The sequence below is a fragment of the Hyla sarda genome, chromosome 7, assembly GCF_029499605.1.
Source record: "Hyla sarda isolate aHylSar1 chromosome 7, aHylSar1.hap1, whole genome shotgun sequence".
Lineage (NCBI taxonomy): Eukaryota > Metazoa > Chordata > Amphibia > Anura > Hylidae > Hyla > Hyla sarda.
The window spans coordinates 108055702-108072874 of NC_079195.1; the positions used below are offsets into that span (position 1 = coordinate 108055702).

The 17173-nt window shown below is 41.4% G+C and overlaps 1 protein-coding gene across 6 annotated transcripts in view; it reads left to right on the forward strand.

The window, feature by feature from the left end:
- The window catches only part of TLL2 (tolloid like 2), a 274253-nt gene that overhangs the window by 110606 nt on the left and 146474 nt on the right, over nucleotides 1–17173 (forward strand). The window contains exon 1 of one of the 6 annotated variants that reach the window (XM_056530359.1): nucleotides 986–1293. The exons of the other annotated variants lie outside the window; for them this stretch is intronic. The gene's annotated coding sequence lies outside the window, so the exon portion shown is untranslated. Of the gene's footprint in view, nucleotides 1–985; nucleotides 1294–17173 lie in introns of those variants that run through there. 6 annotated transcript variants of the gene reach the window in all.

Sequence of the window (17173 nt, forward strand, 5' to 3'; positions counted from 1 at the left end):
TTCTATCTGGTCTAGATGTGTGCTTATCATTGGTTGTGAGGTAAGCACATTTGTCAGCTCAATCATCTGGGTTCCGTAACTCGTGACCAGGATGTTGGCCAGTCAGCGTCTGTTGACAAGATGACTGCGGGAGGATGGATGACTCCTCCCACTGTCAGCCAGTCCTGAGCCCACGGCTCAGTGTACTGAATACCCTGTATCAGCGCTGCGGCTGACATAACCCCTTCTCCGCCATGGGGTCCGAGCGCCCGCAGGGGGAATCGTGGGAATCGGCTATCGTGATTCTCCTTGCGGGTGCACGGATCTCATGATGGGGGAATTGGTTACATGTCAGCCGCAGTGTTATCATGATACCCCCCCCCCCCCCCGTGGGCACACGGTCAGCTCCCCCCCGCAGTCCTCACATCAGGGAATCAATGTTCAGCCGCAGCGCGCGGCGTTGCTCTGCTTCTCTTCCCCCCCCCCCCCCTCAAAGGTGATGTCCCCACATCAGGAAAAGGGTTAACTCTGAGCTGCAGCGCTGCACATTCTCCCCATGTCGGGGAATGAATGATTTGTGAGCTGCGGGCACAGGGCTTCTGTTCCCCGATCGGGAATCTGAGAACAGAAGCTGTCACCTCCCTCTGCAAGCGCTGAAAGTCAGTGAGCAGTTAGCTCTGCAGTGCCCGCGGCTCACTGGCTTTCAGTGCTTGCAGGGGGAGGTGGCAGCTTCTGTTCAGGGATCAGAAGCCCTGTGCCTGTGGGTCACAAATCGTTCATTCTCCGACATGATTAGTACCCCCAAAATGGGGACAGCGCACTGTGGCTGACCATTCCTTCCCTGATGTGGGGACTACATGATGAGAAGCTGTGTGCCCGCAGGGGGGATCAGGATAGCGCTGTGGCTGACATGTTACTAATTCCCCCACCATGGGGACCGTGCGCACAGTCTTCATGGCCGGGAAGGTGTTAAATGTCATCTGCAGTGCTGATACAGGGTATTCAGTACACTGTGAGCCGCGGGCGCAGGGTTCGCTGACAGCAGGAGGAGACATCCATCCTCTCGCTGTCATCTTGTACTGTGCAAAAAAGAAAGGGGGAGAATGGAACTCCCGACCAATTACGGAACAACACCAATTTAATGAATATTCATTACGGGGGGTGTAAAAGGGGCAAAGCCATTTCAGGAGAAAAAACCCAGCAATGCCTGCAGCACAGACGTATTGTCCACAACAGTTAACAAACATGGCTGTGAGTGTGGATGACAATCAAATGCAACCAGAAAAACTACTGAACTTCCGTCACAGAAAAGAGGTCAGTAAAAAAAAAGACATGCTATGGACAGTTGTATAACATGTAAAAAGTGCTCAACTCTTTACAGTCACGCTAGATAACCATAAAGGTAGTCTCTATGCCTACTGGATTTGAAATATTGTGCCTTGGTGAGCCTCAGGCGAGGGGCCTTCTCTCTGACATTTACTCCTTGCTTCTTCAGCCTCCTGAGGGAGTCCCACCATCGCATCGCTACATGGGTCACTGGAAGGATGCTCTCAACACTACCATTACCCTTCCTCAGTGGCGGGTTATTTGGGAGAGGGCCTCTAAGGCTTCAATTTGTACCGCATATAAGGAAACTCAGTATAAATTGATCATGGGCTGGTATCATATTCCACCACTGTTAAATAGACTGAACCCTGACATCCCTCCTCAATGCTGGCGTTGTGAAGTGGGACTGGGTACAGTGTTTCATATATTCTGGTCCTGCCCTCTTAGCGGAATACTGGGAAAAAGTGCTGAGATTGATATATGAAGCTTTGGGTGTGTTGGTCCCTCTAGACCCCCTTATTTATCTTCTCCATCTCTCTCACCCCACTTTGTCTAAGAACCCATTTAACCCCTTAAGGATCAAGCCCATTTTTACCTTAAGAACCAGGCCAATTTTATGCACCCGTTACTTCATCCGTTTTTACACAGAAACTGCACTGCACTACCCAAGGCCACAGGTCAGAGAGGGAGTCCAGCCACACTTGTCCACAAGACCCACTCTCCCCTGGGAACTCCTCCCCCTCTCCTCATGGAAACAAGTCTGTTCCATGATGGGTAAAACAGGTGACCATTAGGTGCTATGCCCTTTGTGTCTATTTTACGGCAGATCTATCTGAATCATAAAGCGGTCATTAAGTAATGTTTCAGTAAAACTTATTTTACCATGTGTTTACAAGTCTGTTACAATTCACTAACATTTGTTACATGTTGGATAACTGCTGCCTATGTAATTCAGCATGAAGGATTCCTCAATCACTGTTATCCATATGCAGCAAGCCGGATATAATGTCGTACTGTTGAAAATTGAAAATTTTGCATGGAGATTACAGTGGATGGCAGCGTGACAGCTTTGTGTTTTCCATGAAATCTGTGTGAATGTGAAAAATACCACTCTAATTTTAAACGTACGGCATCTCTGGTCTTATTTGCAATCCCCCCTCCTTCTTTCAAACTACCAAGCAAACTCCAATATTCTGTTTTAGGTTACACCAGGCAATACACTGGTTCTTACAATAGGTCCCATCACATTTCTGTTTGTAAAATTCCATATGCTTTCTGAATTTGAGTGTGAGTCTGTGATTCAACTATTAAAATATACGGTTATCCAAACCGCATGAACAACGGCGTACACGTAAACAATAACAAATTCCAAAATTGTGCATTTTTGGTCACTTCATATATCATTAAAAATGAATAAAAAGCAATCAAAACCAAAAAGGTACCGATAAAAACTACAGACCACGGCGCATAAAATGAGGACTTGTACATGACCGTATGCGGAACAATAAAGTTTTATAGGGGTCAGAAGATGACCATTTTAAACAAACGAATTTTGGTGCATGTAGTTATAAAAAAAAATTACAATTACAAATTGGCGTTTTTTTGTTTTTTTTTTAACACAAATACAAAAATGAAAATTGGCCTTGTCCTTTAGGATGGGCTTCATCTTTAAGAGATTAAAAACAACACAACCTACAGCTTGCCCATAATGTACATAAAGGGTCTGTTCACATTTCTCATTTTAAACATGCCTTTTTAATCAAACCAGTATGCTAAAACACATTGTGAACAGATTCTGCCTCATCACTCTCATTCCTGCTCTTCTTGCTGTGTAGTCCCACCTTTAGTGATATCATCACTAGAGGCTGCACTACACATGAATAGGCCTGAGCAGGAACCAGATCTGGTAAAAGGACATCTGATCGCTGTATATTGTATACATCCTAAGCAGTGATCTAGCGCTGCTCTGGCCTAGTGGCAAATGTGGCCCTGACCATAGTCTGTACCTGATCCAAATTTATGGTCTATGTGCAATATATAGAAGAAAATTGGCGCAGCACTCCAAAAATGAATAAAAAATGCGGTGAATTTATTCCTTCATGTCAAACAAAAGCGACATTTCAGCTCCTAAATGGAGCTTTTTCCAAGCAGATGCTTGAAAAAAGCTCCATCGAGGAGCTGAAACGTCGCTTTTGTTTGACATGAAGGAATAAATTCACCGCATTTTTTATTCATTTTTGGAGTGCTGCGCCAATTTTCTTCTATTGCATGGACTGTGATCTGGTCGGGGCGCTTGCACCACACACACCTTTTGGCTAAGTAGTGCTGCATTGACTTTGAAATATATATGTGTGTGTGTGTGTGTGTGTGTATATGTATGTATATATATATATATATATATATATATATATATATATATATATATATATATAAAATATAGTGTGTATGTTTACTTTATAGGGATTTCTTTTTGTTATTGGGAGACCTACAGTGCAAGTCATTCTATATTTATAGGCTGTGTGTTTATGTATATGTGTGTGTGTGTGTGTGTGTGTGTATATGTGTGTGTGTGTGTGTGTGTATGTATATGTATATATATATATATATATATATATATATATATATATATATATATATACACACACACACACACACTGCTCAAAAAAATAAAGGGAACAATAAGAACACATGCTAGAGCTAAATGAATGAACTAATCATATGAAATACTTTCGTCTTTGCATAGTTGAATGTGCTCACAACAAAATTGCACAAAAATTATAAATGGAAATCAAATTTATCAATCCTTGGAGGTCTGGATATGGAGTCACACTCAAAAAGTGGAAAACCACAATACAGGCTGATCCAACTTTGATGTTATGTCCTTAAAACAAGTCAAAATGAGACTCAGTAGTGTGTGGCCTCCACGTGTCCAAATGATGTCCCTACAACACCTGGGCATGCTCTTGACTGTTCAGCCAACTCCTGGACAGTCTGTGGTGCAACGTGGCGTTGGTGGATGGAGCGAGACATGATGTCCCAGATGTGCTCAATCTGATTCAGGTCTGGGGAACGGGCGGGCCAGTTCATAGCATCAATGCCTTCCTCTTGCAGGAATTGCTGACACACTCCAGCCACATGAGGTCTAGGATTGTCTTGCATTAGGAGGAATCCAGGGCCAACCGCACCAGCATATGGTCTCAAAAGGGGTCTGAGGATCTCATCTCGGTACCTAATGGCAGTCAGGATACCTCTGGCAAGCACATGGAGGGCTGTGCGACCCCCCCCCCCCCCCCCAAAGAAATGCCACCCCACATCATTACTGACCCACTGCCAAAACAGGCATGCTAGAGGATGTTGCATGCAGCAGAACGTTCTCCACAGCGTCTCCAGACTCTGTCATATCTGTCACATGTGCTCAGTGTGAACCTGCTTTTATCTGTGAAGAGCACAGGGCACCAGTGACTAATTTGCCAATCTTGGTGTTCTCTGGCAAATGCCAAACATCCTGCATGGTGTTGGGCTGTAAGCACAACCCCCACCTGTGGATGTTGGACCCTCATACCACCCTCATGGAGTCTGTTTCTGACCATTTGAGTGGACATATGCACATTTGTGGCCTGCTTGAGGTCATTTTGCAGGGCTCTGGCAGTACTCTTCCTGCTCCACCTTGCACAAAGTGTTTTTGACCTCCTCCACATCTCCTGATGTACTGGCTTTTCTCCTGCTAGTGCCTCCATGCTCTGGACACTACGCTGACAGACACCGCAAACCTTCTTGCCACAGCTCGCATTGATGTGCCATCCTGGATGAGCTGCATTACTTGAGCCACTCGTGTGGGTTGTAGACTCCATCTCATGCTACCACTAGAGTGAAAGCACCGCCAGCATTCAAAAGTGACCAAAACATCAGCCAGGAAGCATAGGAACTGAGAAGTGGTCTGTGGTCACCACCTGCAGAACCACTCCTTTATTGGGGGGGATGTCTTGCTAATTGACAATTAATTTCACATGCTGTTGTGCAAATGGAACTACAGGTGGAAATTATAGGCAATCAGTGTTGCTTCCTGAGTGGACAGTGTAATTTTACAGAAGTGTGATTGACTTTGAGTTACATTGTGTTTAAGTGTTTTTTTTTTTTTTTATGTGTGTATATAATGTAGCTGTGGTAATCTTGATCATGTTAAAGGAGTTATTCAGGAATAGAAAAACACAGCTAATTTCTTTCAAAAACAGCTCCCCGCCTGTCTCCAGGTTGGGTGTGGTTCTGCATCTCAGTTCCACTGAAGTGAAATGAGCCAAATTTTAAAACACCCAACCTGGAGACAGATGTGGAGCTGTTTTTGAAAGAAATTAGCTGTGGTTTTTCTATCCCTGGATAACCCCTTTAAGTTTAGCACCATTAGATAATTATTTCATTATTCATTTTTTTTTATCGTGTCCTTAGTACCAGTAATTGAAAAATACCCTGCTCAAAAAAAATGAAAGGAACACTTAAACAACACAACGTAACTCCAAGTCAATCACACTTCTGTGAAATCACATTCTCCACTGAGGAAGCAACACTGACAATCAATTTCACATGATGTTATGCAAATGGTACAGACAACAGATGGAAATTATAGGCAATTAGCAAAACGCCCCCAATAAAGGAGTGGTTCTACAGGTGGATACCACAGACCACTTCTCAGTTCCTATGCTTCCTTGCTGAAGTTTTGGTCACTTTTGAATGCTGGCGGTGCTTTCACTCTAGTGGTAGCATGAGACAGAGTCTACAACCCACACAAGTGGCTCAGGTAGTGTAGCTCATCCAGGATGGCACATCAATGCGAGCTGTGGCAAGAAGGTTTGCTGTGTCTGTCAGCGTAATGTTCAGAGCATGGAGGCACTACCAGGAGACAGGTTAGTACATCAGGAGACGTAGAGGAGGCTTTAGGAGGGCAGCAACCCAGCAGCAGGACCACTACCTTAACCTTGGTGCAAGGAGGAGCAGGAGGAGCACTGCCAGAGCCCTACAAAATAACCTCCAGCAGGCCACAAATGTACAGGTGTCCACTCAAACTATCAGAAACGGACTCCATGAAGGGGGTATGGGGCCAGACATCCACAGGTTGGGGTTGTGCTTACAGCCCAACACCGTGCAGGATGTTTGGCATTTGCCAGAGAGCACCAAGATTGGAAAGTTCGCCACTGGCAGCCTGTGCTCTTCACAGATAAAAGCAGGTTCACACTGAACACATGTGAAAGACATGAGACTCGGGAGACGCTGTGGAGGATGTTCTGATGCCTGCAACATCCTCCAACATGACCAGTTTTGCGGTGGGTCAGTAATGGTGTGGTGTGGCATTTCTTGGGGGGGGGGGGGGGTGCGGGGGGGGGGTTAATAAATTTGATTTCCATTGATCATTTTTGTGTGATTTTGTTGTCGGCACATTCAACTATGTAAAGATTAAAGTATTTCAGACGATTAGTTCATTCAGATCTAGGATGTGTTATCTTCGTTTTCCCTTAATTTTTTTTGAGCAGTATAATTGTATCATTAGGATTGTACAATGTGTTAGAATATTTCAACCTCAGGAGTGCAGTAAAAATGTTAATGTATCGGGAATAAAGATGACACTGGTTACATCTGTGTGTATATTGTTTACCCTAATGACATTTTAGACTATGTTTACAAACAACAATTTGGAGTGTTTTTGAGCTATAATTATGTTTAAGTAATTACTACTGCGGAAGAAACCGTTTCTGGGATATTACCACTTGGTTATGTGTCAGCAGGCATGACCAAGTGGTATTTGCCATTAAACAAATCTTCACACTCTTGCTCTGAGCTTTGTTATTATTCATTTTTTTTTTCCCCTCCCTTCCTCGACCTGTAGCAAACCCTGAATAAAGGTTGTCATTGATTACCCCATAGCCCAGTGATTGCTGCACTGCTTTTTTTATATTCCTTAATTATAAAACTCTTCTTTATGCTGGAGCACCACAGTATGCAGAAACCCCTCTCCCCTACTAATCCTGCTCATGATTGGCAGGTTTGTTAGGCTCATTGGTGCAAATCTCTGTCTCGTTCTCTCACTATGTCTCTCTCCTGTATATATCTGTGTTGTACACGTGGCTATTATTTTGTCTCCCTGAGGCTTCCTTCACACAAAGTATTTTGTTCAGTATTTGGTCCTTATTTTGGTGATGATTTTTAGCCAAAACCAGAAGTGGAGCCATCACAGCGTATTGAAATAATTTACCTTTAAGTTATTCTATGTTGTTGGACTCGGGCCCTTCGCTAAAGGACAGGCAAACCAAGCAATTGCTTGGGGCCCTGAGCTGGCCCGGGGCCCCAAGCTGAGTTCCTCCCCTTCCCTGTAGCATGGCCGAGCTCCTCCTGGCTGTCAATCCGGCCGAGTGCTCACTTCCTTTCAGTCCGGCCGAGTAACAGCCAGAAGGTAGAGGAGCTCTGCCTTGCTACAGGGTCCAGGGAAGGAGTCAGAGGAGATAACTGAGAACATAGGTAGGGTAGGGAGAGGGAAGTAAGAAGGACACAGGGAGGGAGGGGGGAGTAAGAAGGACACAGGGAGGGAGGGGGGGAGTAAGAAGGACACAGGGAGGGGGCGTAAGAAGCTGTGGTTCCTGTAGACTGCGTGCGTAAGGTGGGGATGGGGTGGAGGGGGGCATCCATGTCTATTTTGCTTGGGGCCCCCAAATTCCTTCCAACAGCCCTGGTTGGATTCAAGGTGTGGTAGGAATATTGCATAAGATAGCATTTTTTTTCCTTTATAGAATGTGGATCACAACAGACTTATCTAATAGTTCCAAAATAAGTGATTTTAGTTTTAAGTATCATAACAGAATAGTGTTGTTTTATTTTATATAGAATGGCTTACAAAGTTGACTTTGGCATTGGAGACTTAAAAATAGTGGTGAAGATTTAGTAATTCCAGTCAATTTGCATGGTTTTGGAAGAGTGAGTTTAATTTAGTATTATGTGATAGTTTTTTCCAGATACTACAGCTGGAGTTAGCCCAGATAGTATCAGCTGAAAAAACACTGCTCAGATACATTCCATTCCAAGAACAATTTAGAATTGACAGTTTAAAAAAAGGGGTGTTTGTACCAATGTAAGTAAAGGCTGAATTAAAGGGTGACATTTTTAGCTAAATTGGTCAGTTTTTAAATCTCCATGAAAAAATAACAAATCTAATTTATTTCCTGTTTTAAGCCAACTCTCACAAAATGTAGAGGAAAATGTTGTTCCATAGAAGGAAAATGACCTAGAACCTATTTTAAAACCATGCTAAAAGTGTCAAAATGGATACTTTGTTAAATATTCCCATATTGCAGCTAATTTTTTATATTAAAATTTTTTTTTGAGTGGGCGTCTTTGCGTATTGGTCTTTATATCTATAATACCTTATGGACTAGATCTTTATCTACAGTTAGGTTGAAATGGTTTACTGGGGTAGTCCAGGGAACTGCACTTTTTAGACACTTATCCTCTATCCGCGGGACAAATGTCTAATCGTGGGGGGATCTGACTGCTCGGCCCCGGCTACTTAGGCATCCTTGGCACGTGACCGTGCGGTTTAATTAATTATATATTTTTATAGTTCGGACATTTACGCACGCGGCGATACCACATATGTTTATTTTATTTATTTTTTTTACACTGTTTTTTTTTTTTTTTTTTTATGGGAAAAGGGGGGTGATTCAAACTTTTATTAGGGAAGGGGTTAAATGACCTTTATAAACACTTTTTTTTTTTTTCTACTTTTTTTTTTGCAGTGTTATAGGTCCCATAGGGACCTATAACACTGCACACACTGATCTCTCATCCTGATCACAGGCGTGTATTAACACGCCTGTGATCAGTGTTATTGGCGCTTGACTGCTCCTGCCTGGATCTCAGGCACGGAGCAGTCATTCGCCGATCGGACACCGAGGAGGCAGGTAAGGGCCCTCCCGGTGTCCGGTCAGCTGTTCAGGACGCCGCGATTTCACCGCGTCGGTCCCGAACAGCCCGACTGAGCCGGGTCACTTTCACTTTCACTTTAGAAGCGGCGGTCAGCTTTGACCGCCGCTTCTAAAGGGTTTATACCGCACATTGCCGCGATCGGCGATGTGTGGTATTAGCCGCGGGTCCAGGCCGTTGATGAGCACTGGGACCGACGCGATATGATGCGGGAGCCGGCGCAGGACGTAAATATACGTCCTGCGTCGTTAAGGGGTTAAACATTGCATTAAAGCATTATATTTGCCCAGAACCTGTATTGTCAGTTAAAATGTATAGGAACTTCCCAATAAAATGTGTACACTAATTCTGTAGTGTATACAGTGGGGCAACAAAGTATTTACTCAGCCACCAATTGTGCAAGTTCTCCCACTTATACCTATGATGAATTACAGGCCTCTCATCTTTTTACCTCAACTATGAGAGACCTAATGAGAAAAAAAATCCATAAAATCCCATTGTCTGATTTGTAAAGAATTTATTTGTAAATTATGGTGGAAAATAAGTATTTGGTCACCTACAAACAAGAAAGATTTCTGGCTGTCACAGACCTGCAACTTCTTCTTTAAGAGTCTCCTCTGTCCTACATACGTTACCTGTATTAATGACACCTGTTTGAGGTTTAGGACAGGTGTTTTTTATTCTGATAACAAGTTCAAACAGTCACACTCCAAACTCCACTATGGCCAAGACCAAAGAGCTGTCAAAGGACACAGAAAAAAAATTGTAAACCTGCACCAGGCTGAAAAGACTGAATCTGCAATAGGCAAGTATCTTGGTTCGAAGAAATCAACTGTGGGAGCAATTATTAGAAAATGGAAGACAGACATGGGCTCCACGCAAAAGCTCACCCAGTGGTGTCAAAATGATCACAAGAACGTTGAGCATAAATCCCAGAACCACATGGGGACCTAGTGAATGACTTGCAGAGAGTTGGGACCAAAGTAACAAACGCTACCATCAGTAACACACTATGCCGCCAGGGACTCAAATCGTGCAGTCCAAACGTGTCCCCCTGTTTAAGCCAGTACATGTCCTGGCCCGTCTGAAGTTTTCTATAGAGCATTTGAATGATCCAGAAGAGTATTGGGAGAATATATCAGTAGAACTTTTTGGTAAAAACTCAACTTGTTGTGTTTGCAAGAGAAAGAATGCTGAGTTGCATCCAAAGAACACCATACCTACTGTGAAGCATGGGGGTGGAAACATCATGCTTTGGGGCACTTTTTCTGCTAAGGGACCAGGATGACTGATCTGTATAAAGGAAATAATTAATGGGACCATGTATCGTGAGAATAATTGAGGTAATACCTATGATGAAAATTACAGGCCTCTCATCTTTTAAGTGGGAGAACTTGCACAATTGGCGGCTGACTACTTTTTTGCCCCACTGTATGCACCACTGTTAGGCCAAATGTGGCCACAGCCTTTAAGAGTGAGTCTCCTTTTGCCATATGTTCCGCTAAGTAAATCTTTTTACTACAAACACTCTGCAACAAACCGTAAATATTAGGCTAAACACCTCCTTTCGCAATGGAGTTCTATTATCATGACTTAAATTTCTGCCTATGAACAGGCAACTTTTCCCCATTACAAAATTTTCTGAATTTTGGCAATGTTTGCAAAGCTGTTCGTAACTTCTTCCCATACATCTGGACTTTGACAAAACTAGCAAATTATTTTTTTAATTTAAGTTTTTATCTTATTGGTTTACAAAAAGTTCAACTTTTTGTGAACACAATGGCCCTCATTTACTATTGCAAACCCGAGATTCTGTCGCATTATGGCAGAAATTCTGTCTGCGCCAGATTTTGCACCAGAATTTGCGCCAAAATTAAAAAAGTCCGACTAACTCTCCATTTTGCTATGACCCCCCCCCCAAAAAAAAGGGGCGTGGCTGTCGGGAAATGGGTGTGGTCTCTCAAAAGGGGCATGTTCCCAACATATTCGCAAAAACCCAACATATTTACTAAGGTTTCCACATAAAATGTGGTGCATTTGAGCTGAGGAAGCCAGAGAGATCAGAGCATGTGTAAAAAAAAAAAGCAAAGTGTAGGGAAAGTGGAAAATGTAGGGAAACCTTAGTAAATACCATGGAAAATAAATTGTAGGGGATTAAAACCCACAAAGAAACCTACACTCCACTCTTAGTAAATGAGGGCCAATGTCTATATGTAGACTATATGGCCATTTAGTTAATCACTTAAAATTATTCAGTGCTGAATTGACTGGGGAACACTTTCAAGGGACTTCACCTCCTGGGAAACCACATGAGTTAAATAAAGGTTAGAGTATAAAAAGTGTTCTACAATATATTTAATTAGGAAAAGTTAACATTTTCATCTCTAAACTAGTTAAAAAACTCTGAAAAGACTGAAGTTGGGCTCTAGTCGGCAGCAGTAAATGATCACTATTTTAATTATTTTTACTTTTTATACACTGTCAACACACGCAGTACAGTAGTTACATTACTTCATTATAGGCTTATTATATATAGAAAGAAAAAAAGAAAAATAAACAATGAGGAAAAAATAAGTAACCAATAGCATATTCTCTCTTGCCATGCCGTCATATAACTTTTCTGACTGCCTAAACAGAGAGAGGTGTGAATAAATCTTTTTACTAAAACATTTTCCCTTTCTTTCTCTTTCCCCTTTTTCCCCTTTCTTTTTTTTTTTAACTTAAATTACTTCAAATCATTGAATATAAGTAACTGCTCATCATATAACTGTCCAACGTCAAATGCCCCCCTCCCCTTTCTAGACCCTTACCCACCTCAAAAAGCCGCTTGTATCTCTCTCCTCTTTTCTCTTCCCTCTTTTTTTTTCTCTTTTTTTCCCCCCTTCTTCACCTTCCTTTTTCCTTTCCCCTTCTCTCATTTCCCTTTCTTTCCTTTCCCTCTCCTTTCCCCCTCTCCTTTCCCCCTCTCCTTCTTCCCTCCTCCCCTTCTTCTAAGGTCCTTCTAAAGACAATTCCTTAAACTTTGTTGATTCCTGAAACTGAACCCATGGGGACCAAGTTGCAAAAAATTCTGAACAGGTATCTTGACGGGCTGATCTTAAATTCTCCAAGTATCTCAAATCATTAACCTTACGAAACCATAAGGCCATAGAGGGGGTCTTTTCCTGTCTCCATAATGCTCCTGGCAGTCTGTATTAGTATACTCAAAAGCGAGTTCTTATACCTAGCTAATGGTATATCATTATGTTGTAACAGAAAGAAAGCTGGATCTTGTGGCGTTTCTTTTTTTTGTTATTTTTTAGATCTCCTCTCTTACCTTCACCCAGTAATTTGTTAGTTTTGGGCAGGACCAAAAAATATGAAGTATATTTCCCTCATTAATTCCACAATGCAGCATTTGTTGCTTTTTTTTGGCAAGCATTTTATGTATTTGTGTCAGGACATGATACCATCTTGTCACTGTCCTATAATTGGCCTCTTGATTTTTCACACTAACTGATGAACAATGAGCCAAATGAAAGATCTTAGTCCATTGTGCTTGGCCCAGCTGAATATTTAAATCTTTTTCCCACTTCTCTGTGAAAGTGGGGAGTGAGTCTCCTAATGTCCTTAACCACATTTTGTCTATATTTGAGAGTGCGTTTTTCACGTTTTTATTCATGCATAATTCCTCAAATTTTATTGTTTGTTGTCTATATGAATCTGGGCTTGGCAATGTATTCAAGAAGTATCTTAACTGCATAGCTCGCCAGTACCCTAATGGTCTTGGTGTACACTCTTCAAACATGTTAATCCATTCCCCTGTGTCTATTTTCTCAATTGACATACCCTGTACTTATCCTCTTCTACCCACCGACGGAAAATCGGGTCATTCAATCCTGGCGAGAACTTAGGGTTCCCAATTATCGGGCTCATAGACGAATTTAAGGGGAGTAGCTGTCTCCGTATTCTAGAATCATTACATGCAGCTAAAGTTGGCACAATTATTGGATGTTTTCTTAACTCCTTTATCTCTACTTTTATTACACCATGGAAGACAGCTAAGGGGTATTAATGTTTCAGCTTGCTCAATCATCGCCCAGAGCTTCTTATCTTCCTTTCTGCACCATTCAAGCACTCTTACCAACAATCAGGCTATATAGTAGCCCCTTAGATCTGGTTGCCCTATCTCCCCCACATCCTTTGGTCGACATAGTAACTCTTTTTTCAGTCGTGGTTTTTTCCCTCCCCAGATGAAATTTCTTTGAATTGTTGCCATGGTTTTGAAGAAGGAGTTTGGAATCTCCACCGGAATACATTGAAAAGCATACAATATTTTTGGTAGAATAGACGTTTTAAAAAGGGCAGATCTGCCAAACCACGAAAACAAATTCCCTGACCATTTGTTGCACATATTTTGAGTCTGCGCAATCAACGGTAGGAAATTTAACTTATATAATGCCTTTAAGTCTGCCGGAATCCAGACTCCTAATAATTTAATAGCTTGTTTCGCCCATTTAAAGCTAAACGCTTTGTATGTTGTGGAGAGAAACATTCAACGCTTCAGACTTCCCATAGTTAATTTTATAATTAGACAATCGTGCATATAATTCCAACTCCTTCATCAATGATGGCAACGAAATTACTGGTTCTGAGATGTAAAATATCAGGTCGTCAGCAAAAGCTGCTACCTTATGCTTTTACTCTCTGTACGGTTACTCCTCTTATATCCTCATTCGCCCGTATCTTACAAAGAAATGGTTCCAATGTCAAAATAAAGATCAAAGGGGAGAGAGGGCACCCCTGTCTTGTCCCATTCCCTATAGGGAACTCCTCAGATAGTATCCCATTTAATCTGACCTTAGCCGATGGGGATTGATACATTACCAAAGTCCATTTCAAGAATTTTTCCTGTATTTATCTATATTTTTCCTCCTATATATCTCATTGTTTCTTCCATGAATATCCAGTTCACCCAGTCAAAGGCTTTTTCTGCATCAGTTGGTAACATTAAAGGTATTTTCTTTGACTGGGCGAACTGGATCAGATTAATGGTGCGGATGGTGTTATCTCTTTTTTCCTTCCCTGCCAAAAAGCCCACTTGGTCTGGATGTATTAGCCTACTCAAAACTATTGAAAACCTACTTGCCAGAATCTTCGAAAATAGCTTCAGATCTATATTGAGTTTGGACGGTAACTCATGCATTGTGCCGGATCTTCCCCTCTTTTGGAATCACCGTTATGTGTGCTCTAGTCATGTCTCTGAGGAATGTGAAACCCTGTGAAATACAATTAAACATTTTTAAGAAAAATGGGTTCAAGGTACTTCGTAGATGTTTATAATATCCCAGTGTTAGGCCATCTGGGCCCGGTGCTTTTTCAACCTAAGTTTGGTTTATCACTTGGTCTAATTCTTCCTGTGTTATTTCCTTTTCTAACAGTTCTATTTCCTTACTATTTAATTGAGGCAGACCAGAGTTAGCTATGTAATCCTTTACTTTTTCACAAACTTTTTTGCAAAGAGTTATTGGGTTATGTTCATTGATTATAAAGATTTTTATAGTAATTTCTTAAAGCTTCTTCTATCTCTTCTAATTTATAGACCATACCCTTCGAATTGTGGTGTATTTTAGCTATATATGACCTTGATGCTTGGGCTTTGGCCGCTTCCGCTAGTGATTTACCAATCTTATTACTAGATTCGTACATCTTACTTCGATTGTTTAGTATTTTTCTCTTCGCTTCATCTACCAAAATTTGTCTGTTCTTCTCTTTTATATCGCACTGCTATACTTATTTCAGGGTTAGTTCCACTTTTATGGATCACTTCTAAACTCCTCAATTCTTCTAACAGTTTGTTTATTTTGTGTGTTTTTTATTTTTTTATTTGTGACCCGTGTTTAACCAATATACCCCTAGCTACACACTTGTGTGCTTCCCAAACCACCACTGGGGAGTTTCCGTCAGTGTTGTTTATTTCAAAATATTCTTTTATCTGTTTATAAGGTCTTTTAATACCTCTTCGTCTTGAAGAAGGAGAGGGTTTAATCGCCAACTCCATTCTCTGGGAGTCATCGTTGGCATATTGATCGATACTATTATATTCGCTGGCCATGCATTGATAAAAATATCGATTGATGTGGAGTGGAGGGAGTCTAAATCCTGTTGCTTCATAAAAAAATTATCAATCCTTGAGAAAGTCGTGTACTATGAATAATCTTTCGCTTGGATATAAGACTCGCCACACATCCACCAATCGAAGACCATGCAGAGCTTTTTTACACTGCAGAAGGTTCGTTAATCTAACATGTGACATACCTCTCGAGGTATCCAACTTTGGGTCTATTGCAAAATTAAAATCTCCTCCCAAAACTAGCATACCCTCCACAAATCCTTCTAACTTATTCAATATTTGATTCAATGCTTGGTCTTGTTTTATATTGGGGAGGTATACAGACGCAAAAGTAATTTTCTGCATTCCAATTACGCCTTTAACAGCTATAAGCCTTCAGAGTCCATGATACTCCCCAAAAATTCCCATGGAACATTCGGAGATATTAATATACTTGTACTTCTTGCTTTTACATTATCTGTGTAGCTATGGTATGCCAGTGTGTATGGTTTATATGTTAATTTGAATTGATCGGAGGATTTATAGTGTGTCTCTTGTAGGAAGATCACGTCTAAGCCTTCTTTTTTGAGTAATTTCCCCAAAATTGACCTCTTTCCTGCATCGTGCAGTCCCCTCACATTGAAAGATCCTATGTTTATTTTACCTATTTTCCCCATTGCTCCCTCCTCACTCTTCTTGTCTCCACTCTATTGCAATGTATGCTTTATTGAAACAGAACCCCAAGAGACACAACCGGCGTAAAAAATAAATAAATAAAAAATACAAAGCGCCCCCACCCCTATTGCGGGGTATATACTTCCTGCTACTTTTTCTCTCTCTCTCTCTCTCTCTCTCTCTCTCTCTCTCTCTCTCTCTCTCTCTCTCTCTCTCTCTCTCTCTCTCTCTCTCTCTCTCTCTCATATATTTATATATATATATATATATATGTATATATATATATATATATATATGTATGTATATATATATATATACTCAATGCGTGTGTGTGTATGTATGTGTGTATGTTCCACAAAAACTTTCAAACTGCTAAAGATATTAACATGAAACTTGGCACACGTGTCACTTATATGTCAACAACAAACATAGGCTAGGTGATTTAACCCTTACTCACCCCCATTTGCCAGGGGCGGGGCTTATGTTTAAAGTCCCATGCAAGTCAATGGGAAATATGTTACTGCATAACTTCCAAATGGCTGGAGATATTTCGATAATACTTGGTCACCTGTTACTTATATGTCCACTTAAAATATAGGATAGTTAATTTAACCCTGAACTACCCCATTTGTGAGGGTCGGGGTTTTTGTTACATTTCCCATTGATTTGCATGGGACATTAATGTTCCCATTTAATTTCCGTACAACTGGAGCTATTTCATTACCTGGTACACATATTACGGGTCGGGATATGAGGACGGGATGGGAGGTCGGGATAGGAGTTTGAGATAGGAGGTCAAGATAGGAGGACGGGATGGTCGGGATAGGGGGACGGGATAGGGGGACGGGATAGGAGGACGGGATAGGAGGATTGGATAGGAGGTCGGGATATGAAGTCAAAAGCTTCCTCCTTTTTTGATTTTCCTCCCCAACAAGGATAAGGAAGGAAAAACCGGGCAACGCCGGGTACTCAGCTAGTGTGTGTGTGTGTGTGTATATGTATGTATGTGTATATATGTATGTGTGTATGTATATATATATATATATATATATATATATATATATACTAAAATTAATAGGGTTGTGGAAAACCATATATGAACACATCAGAAGGCCCCCAGTGATATATGCTTTAATAAAT